This window comes from Oratosquilla oratoria, chromosome 7 (genome assembly GCF_046742065.1).
Source record: "Oratosquilla oratoria isolate Oo_2021 chromosome 7, ASM4674206v1, whole genome shotgun sequence".
Lineage (NCBI taxonomy): Eukaryota > Metazoa > Arthropoda > Malacostraca > Stomatopoda > Squillidae > Oratosquilla > Oratosquilla oratoria.
Window position 1 is genome coordinate 81,328,431 of NC_134783.1, and position 15,000 is coordinate 81,343,430.

Consider the following 15,000-nt stretch of genomic DNA (forward strand, 5'->3'; position numbering starts at 1 on the left):
GAGAAGGAGGAAGAGAAGAAGGAAGATGAGGAGAGGAAGGTGACAAGGGAGGAAATACAGGAGTAGTGAGAGGAGGAGAAAGAGGAAGTGGAAGAGGAGGTGGTGAAAAAGGAGGAGGAGGAGGAGAAGGAGAAGAAGAAGGAAGAGAAGGAGGAAGAGGAGAATTTCCTTATACAAGGATACAAGTGGGGCAGGGGGGGGAGGGAGGGAGGGCCGCCGTGCCTCGGTGGTAACGAGTGTCCCTGGGGATTTCTGCGTCTGTTCGAAATCTGGCCACGGCGCAGAGGTTTAGGAAGGTAATCCACTCTGATCAATGCCCCCCCCACTCCCAATAACTAAGGTGACTTGGACATCATTGTATGATACATCAACTTCCTCCGAGTATCGTCACTGCAGTGTATGAACTGTTTCAGACTGCATACAAGGTTGAGGTCCAAGCGGGTACCAAACCCCGCAAAACTATGGAAAAAAAAAGTGGGACAAAGTAGGACCCATTCTCCGCCGCCGTCGTCGTCTTCCTCAACAGTGAAAAAAAAAGAGAAAAACAGACCTATGTACAAGAAAACCCACCACTCTTCCTCTTCACCTCTCTTTCCCTTTCTGTGCCTCCTTGGTAACGGTCCGCCCAGCTTCTGGTTTCATAAGCTATTCATCTTTAAGGATCTTCATTGTGATGCAATTACCGATGACAATAGCTATGCAAATGTGAGAATAAACACCGTGTGAGATCGAAACATTTATTGGTACGACGTTTCGCTTGTTACAGCTTTTTGAAGTGACTTGAAAAAGCTATAACAAGCGAGACGTCGTACCAATAAAGGTTTCGATCTCACACGGTGTTTATTCTCACAGTCTTGTCGGCTTTTGCCATTGTGTTTCAGCTATGCAAATCATGTGGTCAAAAACGGCCATTCCTTTTCCAAAAACAGTCAGCGGCGACTACAAAAGAATATGTCACATCAGTAGGGACAAGTTATATTAGCATACATACATTTTTTGGATGATTCGAGAACTTTGAAACTATGCTGTGTTCCCTCTAGCTGTAAAGTAGTGCAGTGTTATTCAGTTATCTGTATAATTATTTATATATTTATTTGTGTATTTATTATTTTATCTATATATTCATGTATTTGTTTATTTTGTCTTTGTCTTTCTATTTGTTGTTGTCTTCTATTTATTTACTATTGATATATTTATTTTTTTACCTATCTATTTATACATATTTCACATTGGCTTATTTATGTTTTACTACTGACACACTATGCTGACAAAATATATTGACATTATATATTTACACAATATATTGACACAAAATTTTGACTCAATATATCAACTTAAGAAACATCTGCCCCCTCCCTACATGACTAGTAAAAAAAAAAAAAAAAAAAAAAAAAAAAAAAAAAAAAAAAAAAAAAAACCGGGGGTGAATAAACTCGCCTGGCGGCAGAAAGAAAGAAAGGGAAGAGTGCCACCCTGCACGGAATGGGATTAATAAAGTCAGGGCCTTAATCTAGGTCATCGTGTTGCAGAGGTCATTCAAGGTCACGCTAGGACTAATGAGTGACGTATGGTCATGACGTCACTAGTGGCACAAGAAGTGTCTGATGACACTGCACGAGGAGGATGAACGACGACGACGACGACGACGACGACGACGACATGCTGTCTTGGCACTCGAGTATGTCTCCTCCTCCGTCCCCGTCTTCGCCTTCGTCTTCGTCTTTAGTCTGACCAGCAAAAGCTACAAAAGGATACGTTTAACTTGCCTGTGACGTACTTCTTTTTTTATTTTCATTCTATTTGTATGTGTGTGTGTGTGTGTGTGTGTGTCGTGTGTGTATGCGTGTGTGTGTGTGTGTGTGTGTGTGTGTGTGTGTGTGTGTGTGTGTGTGTGTGTTTGTGTGTGTGTGTGTTTGTGTGTGTGTGTGTGTGTGTGTGTGTGTGTGTGTGTGTGTGTGTGTGTGTGTGTGTGTGTGTGTGTGTGTGTGTGTGTGTGTGAGAGAGAGAGAGAGCGTATGATGGAAAGAAGACAACCGGTTTTTCGTTCAAAAAGCATAATGTCAACAGGATACCAATCGGTCAAAAATGTGATTATATAAGTGACAAGATGAATAAGTGAATATATATGTATGTATGTACGAGTATGTATATACATGTATATTATACAAATAGACACACAAGTGGACATACAAGTAGATACGTAAAAAGATATATGAATAAATGAAAAAGATGATAATGCTGGTCACAAATGTGCAGCACTTTTTTCTTATGTGATCCGTACAAGGTTTATATACAACTTTTCTTAATCCGATTTGTCATTATGGTAAGAGTCAGTCGGGCATCTATATTTTGCACTGCGCTTAAATTCATGTTGAAATCACGAATTTGTGATGAGCAAGATCTTAATATTGATATATAATATCTATTTATTCTAGATTTTTCTCCTTTTCTAAAATAACCAGGTTCTGAATATCAAAGGATGGTACTTCTTTCATTTGATATTCGGCATGATAAACTGATACTGCACACAAACCGATGTGATTGTTTATATTGTGATGTTGCACAAACTCGTAATATTTCTGTGTCAACTTGTTTATAGTTTGAATAAGTGATCCAGAATGTTGCGGCGACAACATCTGAGAGAGCCATCATCATCATCACTTGGGAGCATACACCAGGAGGCCCGTTGCTTCACTCACACGCCGGTACCAACCCCCACGGTCTCTCCTAGCAAGCTTCCATGCAGTTACCCTTCCTTCCTTCCCACTCATTCCAAACCAACTCTCGACAGTTTCGATCCACTTGCCCCAGTCATGAATTCTTTGGGCGTCGTCCCCTTCGTCTCATTCTCCATCGAGGGTTGTCTCTTACGGCGACAGCCCTGCGAGTCTGATCAGCGCAAGGAAAAAGTGTCACATGATGCCCATATAGCCGGAGTTGACATTCACGAATTATGTTGGTAACTGACCTAGACCGAGTCTCTGGTTTGATACGAAGTCATTTCAGCGATATCCCATGATTCCCCAAAGGCATTTAGTACCAAAGACATCGGTGCACCCCTTCAAGTCGACATTCAATGCCCATGTCTCACTGCCGCACAGCAAGACTGGGAGCACAAGTGACTTCCCGGTAGGGAAGTCACCTGGAAGAATTTCCTCTTTTTAAAAATGGATTTACGGATTGCAAGACGGAGTGGACAGAGTAGGTGAGGGATGAGGAAGTGGGAGAATAAAGAGCTTTCCTTCCACTGAAGTGAATAAAATAACCAGCATACAGCTGTAAGATAGTTACAAAGCCGGGCGACTCAACGCCATCTTTAATCTAGACAGCATTCCTTGAGTGCTGGATGGAGGAGGTGGGGGTCGCCTTCCGAATGAATAAAATCAATTGTCGACATCAGGAATAAATTTGAGTTTTATTTTATTTTATTTTTTAAGGTGTAGCACCAAACCTACCACCCTTCCCCTCCTCCTTGAGGGAGAGGGAGCTCCTGCTTGACCGTGACAACAATCTCGCAGATCACAACCTCCGCCATCTCCCCCCGCACTTCGTCACGCGAAGTTGATCTCGCCGCTGCGAGGCGGCAGTGTTCCAATAAGTCGTGGTCGCTCTCAGGCAAGGATCCGCTCTCTGTCTGTCTAACTGTCTGCCTGTATGTCTGTCTATCTGTCTGCCTATCTGTATGTCTGTCTATCTGTCTGCCTATCTGTATGTCTGTCTATCTGTCAGCCTGTGTCTATCTTTGTTTTTGTCTTGTTGTCTTTCTCTTCCTGTCTGTCCCTGTTAGTCTGTCTGTCTATATATATGTCCGTTCGCCCGTCTGTCTGTCTCTGTTTATGACTGCCTCTGTCTTGCTTGCTGTTTATTTCAGTCTCCGTCTTTTTCTGTCTCTGCCTTTGTATGTCCCCTTTCCCTATCCGCCTTCTTTATCTGCCAGTCTCTGTCTGTCTCTTTTTCTCTGCCTGTGTGTGTCTGCATCTGTCTGTCTGTCATGTCTGTCTCTGTACGTATGGATTTATGTCTCTGTCTATCTGTATCCGTCCAAATGGCCTCTGTGCCTTCAGGTTTTAATCTTCGGATGTGGAACTCTTCTGTTCAGTTCACCATTCTGTTGATCTCAATATCATTTTTTTTTCTTTCAAAACGGAGTTGCGAAACTCTTATGAGCTGGTCACTGCTTTGAACTCTTTCTACAAATCAGGAGCAACAATCAGATTTTCTTTATGCGATCATTCCTGCTGCCATGGAAGTTGTTGCTAATTTAGCTTTCACAGAAAAAAATGAGACTCAATTTACCCATGAAATTCAGAGATATGAAGCGTTAACTCACGCTCAGCACAAATCATGTTAACTCGATGAGTTCCGTGATATATTAAAATAGTAAATAAGTATGTGAATAGATAAACAAATACGTACATATATAAAAGAATATGTAAATATGTGAATATCAGTGGTGGCCAGAAAGTATACATTGGTGAATCTGGTCGTGGTGTGTCATAGAGAATTACAGAACATAAAGCAGACCATCATCGTTCATTAAATGTTTTGGTAAATTATGCAGATCAATATTCACATTAACATGAAAGACTAAAGAAAACGATGAAAAGAACCATGGAGGCAGCACAAACATGTACTAATAATGTGACAAATGATATAGGAAGTTTTCTCTGTTGAGAGAAGCCAGCAGCGGAAACTGGTGGTGGCGGTTGCAGTTAAGCACGAATGCAAGTTGGGGTGGGAAGGAGGGAGGCCAGCACAGTGGCCATTTAATAACCTGTGTATAAGAGGCCATGTATTCTCAGTTTTCTGTATTATCTCTGAAGAAGGGTGTGCATACCCGAAGCGATGTAATATAACGCCTCGGATGTACACGACTTTCTAATCCATTATTGATATAGTAATATTAATATTCAACACACTTCCTCCTGCAATCTTTCTTTCTGACTATGCCTCATACCTGTCATTATGAACTACGCTCATGTATATATGTATGTATGCATGTGTGTATATATATATACATATATTTACACACACACATACACACACACACACACACACACACACACACACACACACACACACACACACACACACACACACACACACACACACACACACACACACACACACACACACACACACACACACACACACACACAGAGAAGATTGGAAAAAAGCAAATATAGTACCTATATATAAAGGGGGAATAAAGAAGACCCTACCAACTATAGACCAGTCTCTCTAACAAATACAATAGCAAAAATTTGTGAAAGAATTATCAAAAGTAGATGGGTAAAATATTTAGAAAAAACAACGTGCTAAATCCAAGGCAATTTGGATTCAGGCAAGGACGATCATGCGTCACCAATTTAATATGTTTCTATTCAAGGCTAATAGATATAATACAAGAAAGAGATGGATGGGCTGATTGTGCATTTCTAGACTTAAAAAAAGCTTTTGACAAAGTACCACATAAGAAGTTGCTTAAGAAATTAGAAACTGAAGGAGGAATACAGGGCAAATTGCTTAAATGGATGGAAGACTTTTTGCAAGGAAGAAAGATGAAAGTAGTGATAAGAGACAAGCACTCAAAATGGGATGAAGTAATAAGCGGTGTTCCACAAGGAACAGTTCTGGCCCCAATAATGTTTGCTATATATATTAATGGTATGGATGAAGAAATTGTAAGTTATATGAGCTTCTTTGCAGATGATGCAAAACTATTAAAAAAAGTGAACACGGAAGAAGATTGTGAGTCACTACAGAGTGATCTAAATAAAGTATGGGAATGGAGTAGGAAGTGGGAGATGGAGTTCAACACTAAAAAGTGTAGTATAATGGAATTTGGAAAAAGCAAAAACAGAATAACAGGATCATACTTATTGAGAGAAGAAGGAATAAAAAAAAGTAGAAAATGAGAAGGACCTGGGAGTCATTGTCATGAATAATATGTCACCTGAGAAACATATAAATAAGATTTTTGGAGAAACTTATAATTTAATAAGAACAATTAAAGTGGCATTTACATACCTGGATGAAGAAATGGTGAAGAAAATTCTAATCACCCTGATAAGACCAAGATTGGAATATGCAGCAACGATGTGGTCACCATGTACAAAAAAATGTATAAAAAACTTGAAAGAATACAAAGAGCAATTACAAAATTGGCACCAACACTCTCAAAACTATCATATAAAGAGAGACTAGCAAAACTTGAACTACAGACACTAGAGCAAAGAAGAGAGAGAGGAGATTTGATAGCTATTTACAGAATCATGAAAGGCATAGAAATTATTGATAGAGAGAATCTGATAAAATGGGATGATAGAAATACAAGAGGACACGGAAAGAAAATCAAGAAAGACAGCTATAGAAGAGATGTAAAAATGAACAGCTTTCCTCACAGAGTAATAGACAGTTGGAACAAGTTAGATGAGAAAGTGGTGTGTGCAAAAACAATACATGAATTTAAAAATAGTTTAGATAAAATGAGATATGAAGACGGGACACACGAGCATAGCTCCCCTTCCCGTAAAATACAACTAGGTAAATACACACACACACACACACACACACACACACACACACACACACACACACACACACACACACACACACACACACACACACACACACACACACACACACACACACACACACACACACACACACACACACACACATATATATATATATACATATATATATATATATATATATATATATATATATATATATATATATATACAGCATATATACAGTATAGATTTGTTGTTTGTAATCTACATTGAGTTTCGTGAGACAAACGAGGTGATGGTTCGTTGGCTTTAATGTCTCCATCTAGAGTACTATACAATCTCGGAACAAATCCGAGCAGAACTTGGGGAGTTGCCTAATTCTTTTTATAGGCACAAAGTGGCTGTTGCCACTACACTTAACTATAGTAATTTATTTTCTCCTATTTCTACAATGTACAATGCAGAGACTAAGTACGGACACTCAGTATTCGTGCATGGGTTTATATTTACAAATGGAGTGCATAAAGAAATTAAGTTTTGACGTATGCTGATTTTGCAGTTTGGTAATGTTGCACGCAGATGTCCAGGTCTCTTGGTCAAGGTGTCCGGGTGAGGACAGAAGCACCTGACCCCTCTGACCATTGTCAGGTCCGATAACAATGGTGGGTCCCTTGGGAGTTGTCTGAAGACGTCGGACGTTCCATCCCGTACCAAATGCGTGCATGCGCGCGTGTACACGCTAGACATCTAAAGGATTGAATATTCCCTTCATTCATCTTGCAACAGATGCTCGGCTCAGCTACCACTCACTGACCACAGTGAGGTTAATGCTCAGGGAAGATAAGAAGTAATACATGGCCTTTGCGGAATTTTGGCATGAAGATAAATACACATTATTTTGGAACAATGGTGATATCAGGAAATACTCACGATTAAAATATAATTGACTTATTTGTATGAGCATGTGGATGTAGATATTATTTCCGCTGACCCAGGCAAAATATACTCTTATGAAGCTGTCGCTCGATTTTCGAAGATTGAAGCGGGGGAGGGGAATAAGGGTTTGCGGTGGGGACGATTGGTGAGGGTCCTCTATTGCAGGGGCAGTGCGAGCTTGTGAGAGAGAGTGTCTATGTGGAGGCCACGGGGGACACTTTTTATATGATCTTTGTGCAAGACGATTTCTGTAAGATCGTGCAACCTGAGTGTTTTGACTTTGTTCTTTGACTCATGTCCAATGATACAATACGGTCCAGAGAATTTAGGGCTACTTTAGGGTCTATATGGGGTGTCCCTACGGACCAGAGCCACACATCATTTTGTCTCTGATAGAGGAAAACTCTGTTCATAGAGAAATGATAACACTTTAATACTACGACTGTCCCTCCGTTATGCTGTCCCCCAACCCTTTGTTCCTGTCCTGTGCTATTTCTCTGAATATTCATTTCCTTTTTTCGCCTACCCTGTGGTGGGGGAAGCGAATGCTACCACCAAGTCTTTCCACTTGAGTCGTAAGAGGCGAAAAAAAAAAAAAAAAAAAAAGGCCGGGGAATGGGATTAGGAGTCTTGCTATCTGTAGCCCCAAAGGGGACATTCCTAAAAAAAGTAAAGGCATAAGAGGGTCTGGGAGTTTTCCAACCAGCACCCTAAGGTTTGAGTCTTTTAATGTGCATGGATGTGGTACAGATGAGAGTAAAAGGGAAGATATAGGCAGTATGTTTGCGAGAAGAAAGATGGATGTGCTGGCTTTGAGTGAAACTAAAATGAAAGGGAAGGGCAAGTGTGAGTTTGGGAATGCAGTTGGGAGGTACTCAGGAGTGAAGAGGGGACGAGGGAGAGAAGGGGTGGCTATACTAGTAAGTGAAGAGATAAGCAATCGTATGGTGGAGTGGGAGAAGGTTTTATCAAGGTTGATGTGGATGAAGGTGAAGCTGGGAAGGGAGATGTGGGCCTGGCAGTGAGAAGAGCGTAGAGGAAAGGGAGGCTTTTTGGGTAGATATAAATGAGTGCGTAGAGGGATTAGGGAGAAATGTCAATGTAGTTGTATTGGGAGACCTTAATGTTAGGGTTGGAAACGAACCAATAGACGGAGTGATTGGGAAGTATGGAGTTCCAGGTAAAAATCGTTGTGGAGAATTGATGGTGGAGATGTGTCTTGAAAGAGAGTTGATGATAGCAAATATAGTGTTTAAGAAGAAAGTCAAGCATAAGTACACATGGGAGAGGGTGGTGGATGGAAGGGTGGCAGATAGAGCGTTAATGGACTATATAGTGGTGACCAGAAGTATGGTAGGAAGAGTTAAGGATGTACATATTTTAAGGGGAGAGAGTGGGGGAATATTAGATCATTTTCTGGTGGAAGGTAAATTAAGAGTGGAGAATAGGTGGAGAAAGAGGAAAAGGGTAGAAGGTAGGGAGGTACTTAGAGTGAAGTGCTTAAATGAGAATGAAAAGGATAATGAGTATAAGAAGAAGCTGAGAGAGAAGTAGGAGGGAGTAAATGATAGAATAGAACTAGGAGTGGAGGAGGAATGGGGATGGTTCAAGGAGGGAGTAATAAGGTGTGCAAAGATGGTGTGTGGAACAAGGAGGGCGGAAGGAAATAGAAGGAAGGGTAGTGAGTGGTGGGATGAGGAAGCAAAGTAGGGTGTAGAAGAGAAGAAAGAGGCATTCCGTTCCATTGTCAGAGAGAAGGATTTTGGGAGTAGTGAAGGGGCAAATAATTTTGTCAATGAAGGTCTTTGCAATCGTTTTAGCAGTCTTCTCCGGAACAGGATGCAGAATCTGGAAAAATGGTCCATACACACAAACAGGTACTGATTTCCACTAGAAGTGAGTGGTAACTTGAGAAGGTCAATCGCAACCATATCAAAGGGTTTACTAGGGATTGGATATGTCAAAATGGGAACTTTACTGTGACTGTGCTCTTTGTGGGTAGCACAAGAGTGGCAGGAGTCAATGTAGGCATGGATATCTTTTCTCAAAGTACTGAAGTCTGGCCTGTGTTAAGCATTTGTCTTTACCTGGATGTACAGCAAGTGGAGAATCATGTAAAAGGAACAGAACTTCAGGTACTAAGTCAGAAGGAAATACGAGTTGTTGTACAAGTCTGTTTGGTTCATGCTTGTTGGAAAGCGTGGTTTCATGGTAAAGAACGTCATCGACGAGTCTGAAGTGTTCTAAGGAGGTAGGGAAGTCTGTAAGGTCTGATGTATCTCCTGACTCGAGCGAAAATATCACACGTTTCCACATTGGGTCGGATCTTTGAGCTGCATGAATACCCGCATGAGTAAGAGTGGGGGGCTGAGGGAGGGAATTGATAGCAGCAACATTCCGAGAAAGTGCGTCAGCAACAGTGTTTGCTTTACCTTGCACATAAGAGAAGGTGGGGTTGAATTCCTGAATGGTCAAGAACCAGCAAGCAAGTTTCCCGGACAGGTTCTTGCCTATGAAAAGCTGAAGAAGCGCCTGGTGGTCTGTATGGTCTGTGACAGGGTAACCTAGGATAATTTCTTTAAAATGTCGAAGAGCATAAATAACCGCTAAAGCTTCAATTTCGGTAACAGAATAGTTACTTTCAGCTTTGTTAAGAAGTCTGCTTGCAAAGGCAATGGGGCAAAGGTGTGTGTCTTGTTCTTGCATAAGGACAGCACCAAGACCTTGGAAAGAAGCATCTGTGAAGAGAATGAGAGGTAAGTTATAGCCAGGAAAAGCCAAGACAGGAGCAGTAGTAAGGACATTCTTTAAGTCTGCAAAAGCTTGTTCCTCGGCAGACGATCAGTGAAGAGGAACATCTTTCTTTAGCAGTGAAGTAAGAGGAGCTGCAATGGTAGAATAATTCCGGATGTACCTTCGGTAATATCCTGAAAGTCCAAGAAAGGAGCGAAGGTGCTCAACGTCTGTGGGACGAGGGAAGTCAGCAACAGCTTTGACTTTATCAGGAACAGTAAGAATGCCATGATAAGTGAGGACATGACAAAGAAAACGATTTTTTTCTTAAGGAAAGAGGATTTCCTCAAATTGAGTTTGAGGTTGGCATCAGTAAGACGAGATAATACCTGTTGAAGGGTTTGAAGGTGTTCTGGTATTGACTTAGAAGCCACTATGATGGCATCCAAATACATAAAGATATTATCACCAAGTAAGCCATCAAGAACAATATGCATAAGTCTTGTGAAGACAGAAGGAGCAGAGGTCAGACCCATAGCTAAGCATTTGAATTGAAAATGACCAGAAGGGGTTGAGAAGGCTGTAAGGGGTCGGCTTTCTGAAGTAAGAGGAATATGGAAATAGCCGGACATTAGGTCTAAAGTTGAAAAGACAGTATTATTCTGACCAACAGAATGTAAAATTTCTTGTAAGACAGAAATGGGTGTTTGTTCTGGAATTGTGATCTTGTTTAGTTCTCGAAAATCTACAATAGGACGAAAAGTACCATCTGGTTTGGGTACAACAAACAAAGGGAAATTCCATTCAGAAATGGAGAGCTGAATGATATATTGGGCAAGCATGTCTGCAATGAACTTGTCCACAATTTTACGTTTACTGTGCGGCATTCTGTTAGCCGGAATGTAGCAAGGTTTGGAGCCATCTCGAAGGGGAATGTGATGGTGAATGAGGTCAGTCGAACCTAGGGATTCACCATGCAAGGCAATGACATGTCGAAAGGTATTGCATAGAGAAACTAAATCCTGTTGAGCATCGGGGAAGTCAAGGGAATTGAAGTGAGATGCATCAATAGGAACCTGTGCATGAGGCACATTGGAGTTAATGGTACAAAGTAGCAAGGAAGAATTGTGGTCATCGATGACTTTTACTCTTGAAGGATACACTAGGAAATCACATAAGTTTGCACCAAGTTTGAGATGGAGGGGAGCATTAGTGTCATTGGCAACTAGAAAAGAAGTATGACCTTTCTTGGTGGTAGTACATAAGGCTGAATTTAGTGATATGCCATTGATACGGGTGGATTCTGGCATACAGAGAACATCGCATTCCTAAGCTCGGAAAATGCGAAGCTGCACTTTGCAATACTCATGTGGTGGTAGAGTCACGGTTCTTGTTAACATTGCATGAGTAGTACGGCACATGGTGGAAAGTACAGTGGAGACAGGGGAGGAGGTAATTACCAGTTCATCTAAGGGAGGAAAGAAATGTTGCTCTGTTGGAGAGAATCATGGAGAAGGGGAAGGGCATTTGGTATTTCGTTTCCTAGATTTGGACATGCGAGAAGAACGCATTCGCTTCGTACGGTGGGAAGATTTGGTCAAGGCAGATTCACTGGAAAGAGGGAGTGAAGTCTGAATGGAACGTTCACACGAAGGCTGTACAGTGGACTGTGAAGTGGAATCTAGAACAGGCAAGGAGGAAGTAATATCCTTTGGGGGTGACTGGACATGGTCGGGGGGAGGGGGAAGAAGGAGGAACACCAATAGTGGGAACAGAAACAACTGGCATGCTTTGTTGAGGGGAGGGGGATTGCACAGAACTAGGAACTGTAGGAAGTGGTGTAGGGAGAGTCGCTAAAGCGAGGGCAGGAATGAAATGACTACCATAAGCAATCCCATGATATGTGGGGTAGACGACAATGCCATATTGCTGCATGGTGTGTAGGAAACTGTACATCGGCTACATAAAGGGGAGCTTGAATCTCAGGACTTTGAGTAGTGAGACTGATTGGAAGATGGATCTTACCTAGGACTGGAAATGGAGCACCATCTACGTTAGTAAGTTGTAAGTCGGAGGGTTCCAAGAAGGTGACACGCTTATAGGAGGAGCGGAGTTTGAGGAAGGTTGAAGAAGATATTATATTTACAGGGGATCCAGTATCTATAAAGAGAGATATAGGGATGTTATGTACAGTAGCAGGAATGGAAGGAGCATGTGACCATGTGTTAGAGTTAGAAAGAATACAAACGGGAAGGGACAAGGGGGCGGGTGGTGGGGATGGGACATGAATGCTAGGAGGGGGAGTCTTGAGAGAAACAGAGGCAGATAGTCATTTAGGAGAAGAATAAGGGAAAGGGGAAGTCTGACGCTGAGGGAAGGGATTATTAGAATGGATGGCGTTCAAAACACGACACTCAGCAGCAGTGTGAAAACAACGGCCATGAATAGGGCATTGTTTATCGGGAGGAGTGATAAGATGGAGAGCGCAACGGTTGGCATAGTGTCCCAGTTTCTGACAGAAGTAGCAGATGACAGGGTTACGGGAGGACAATCTTTGTCTAGGACGGGAGTTGGCTCTGGCGCGAGAAGTGTTTTTATAGCGAGATGAAGATCTGGAAATATAAGCAATTGGGAAGGTAGGTTTGGTGACAGGGACTGGCTGAGCAGCAATGCCATTTAGTATCTTGGATGAATCATGAAATTTATGGGAGAAATCCGTTAAGGTCATACGTGGAGTAAACTTCAGGGACGAAGTTTTGGCTAAGGTGTCCTGATGTAGAAGAGAAAGAAACCGAAAGTAGGAAATGAAGGAAACAACATTGGCAAGGGAGATTTTGTCACCAGCTTCAAGCCAGTCAGAAGATGTGAGAGCTGACTGGAGTTCGGACTTAAGGTCAGATGCGAGTTTTAATGCTCTCTCTTTTCGCATATAAGGAGGAGAGTTTGTTTTCAGAGCAAGGTTGTAAAGAGGAGTGAGGGAACCCAGGGTGTCGTGTTCCCCAAAGGTACGTTTGAATTGGTTAACATAGTCAGCATAATTAGTGCAGTCTAGGAATGCATCTGAATGAAGGACGTCACCAGCATTAGAATTAAGGTCAACAAAGCTGAGGAAAACAGCTATTTTCTCTTGACCTGTTGCACATTTTCTGCGGTCAATAGCCGTATTGACATTTGAAAGAAAGGTGTGGGTGGGACAGTTTTTGCCGTTAAATTTTGTAACGTCGACAGTTTCATGTACTATAGTCATTAGTTGTGGGGGAAAGGGTTGGGTGGACGAGGAAGCCATGGTAAGATGCCTCGAAGGTGGAGTTTGTGACACTGGGGATGAAGGTAGTGGAGGTGGTGACACTGGGGATGAAGGTAGTGGAGGTGGTGACACTGGGGCTGTGTGGAGGGGTGGACGGTTAAAGAATGGTGGAGTGCGTGGAGAGAAATGGATTGAATGACGAGGGAATTTGGGATTTGGAAGAGGATAACGGGGGAACTTAGTCATTAAGCAAACACATGTATTGCCAAAGAGTTTTCCACTTACCTTGGAAAGAGTAGGAAGAGTTGTTGAATAATCAGGTAGTATAGAAGGGGAAGGAGAAACACACTGAAAAAGGAAGACACACGAAGAATGTCTTAGCTGCAAACAGTGGAAAGAATTAGAAAAGATATGGAGAGGAGGTACAATCGTAATTAAGGTATATATAAAATGGATTATAAATGATTTAAGAAAATAATAATTGTAAGGCAGGTATAATAAGTATACAAGAAATGCAGTAAAGTTATTAACAAGTGTTTATGAACTAGTAATACAGAGGAAAACGTTAATTTGTAAAAAGCATGGAGTGAAGGAATATGTAAAAAAAAAAAAAAAAATCACTGTTACGTCACAGAATGTCAATCTGGAACCGAGGCGAAGGAAGCGATCTCACGGAACTTGTGAGTGCCGGTGAGCGGGGGAGAAGACTTACGCTTGGTGAAGTCCTGACTCGATGAGGGCAGTATAGGCGGAGGTGGGGACTCAGCTGGACAACGACGGCGGGTGCTGAGGAGCGGATGAGTTGATCAGCGCTCTGCGAAGATGGGAGTGGAGGTAGAGCAGATGAGGTGACCCACGGCTAGGTGGTGGTGGTTGGGGTAGTAGAGGTGGATCCGTGCCGATAGCGTGCAGAAACTAGGTCACACGATGACGTAGGGTGGGTAGAGTAGACCCACGCGGGACCGATGATTGACAGGCGACTTCCTGTCACTGTTGGACGAAGTGAGCGGGAGGGAGTGAGGGTGGTTGGAATGTATACGCAGAGTTGGTAAACAGGAAATGGGTATACTTGCTGGGGCTACTGCTTACCCTTCACACTTGGTGAACGTGGTTGTGGAGGGGGCGGTGACCCCAGAGAAGATCTCGGAGGCGTTCTCTAGAGATGGAGGAGAACGTTGTGCAGGCGGATATTGGTCACTCAGGACGGAAAAAGCAGATAACGACTTCTTGCCGTGAAGTGTGAAACAGGATGTCGTCCGATAGCGTCGGAAACACAGCGTCGAGTAGTTGGCGAATAGCACAGGGTGGTTGGGTGGGTAAGAAAGTTTTCTCGTAGCTAATATCCGTAGCTAAGATCCCACTTCTGACACCATTTATGTTGGGTGTTGTTTGGTAGTAACACGCAACATAAGTTGGTGAGCAAAAAATATATCGAGTTCCTGGTCACTTTATTTGATCACTGCGTAATACACACCTCTCACTCGGAACAACCGCTAACAACTACTGCGTCACTGCGCGTCCTTTCACTGGGCATTTTCATCCTACGTTTACCATTTGCTCAATTAG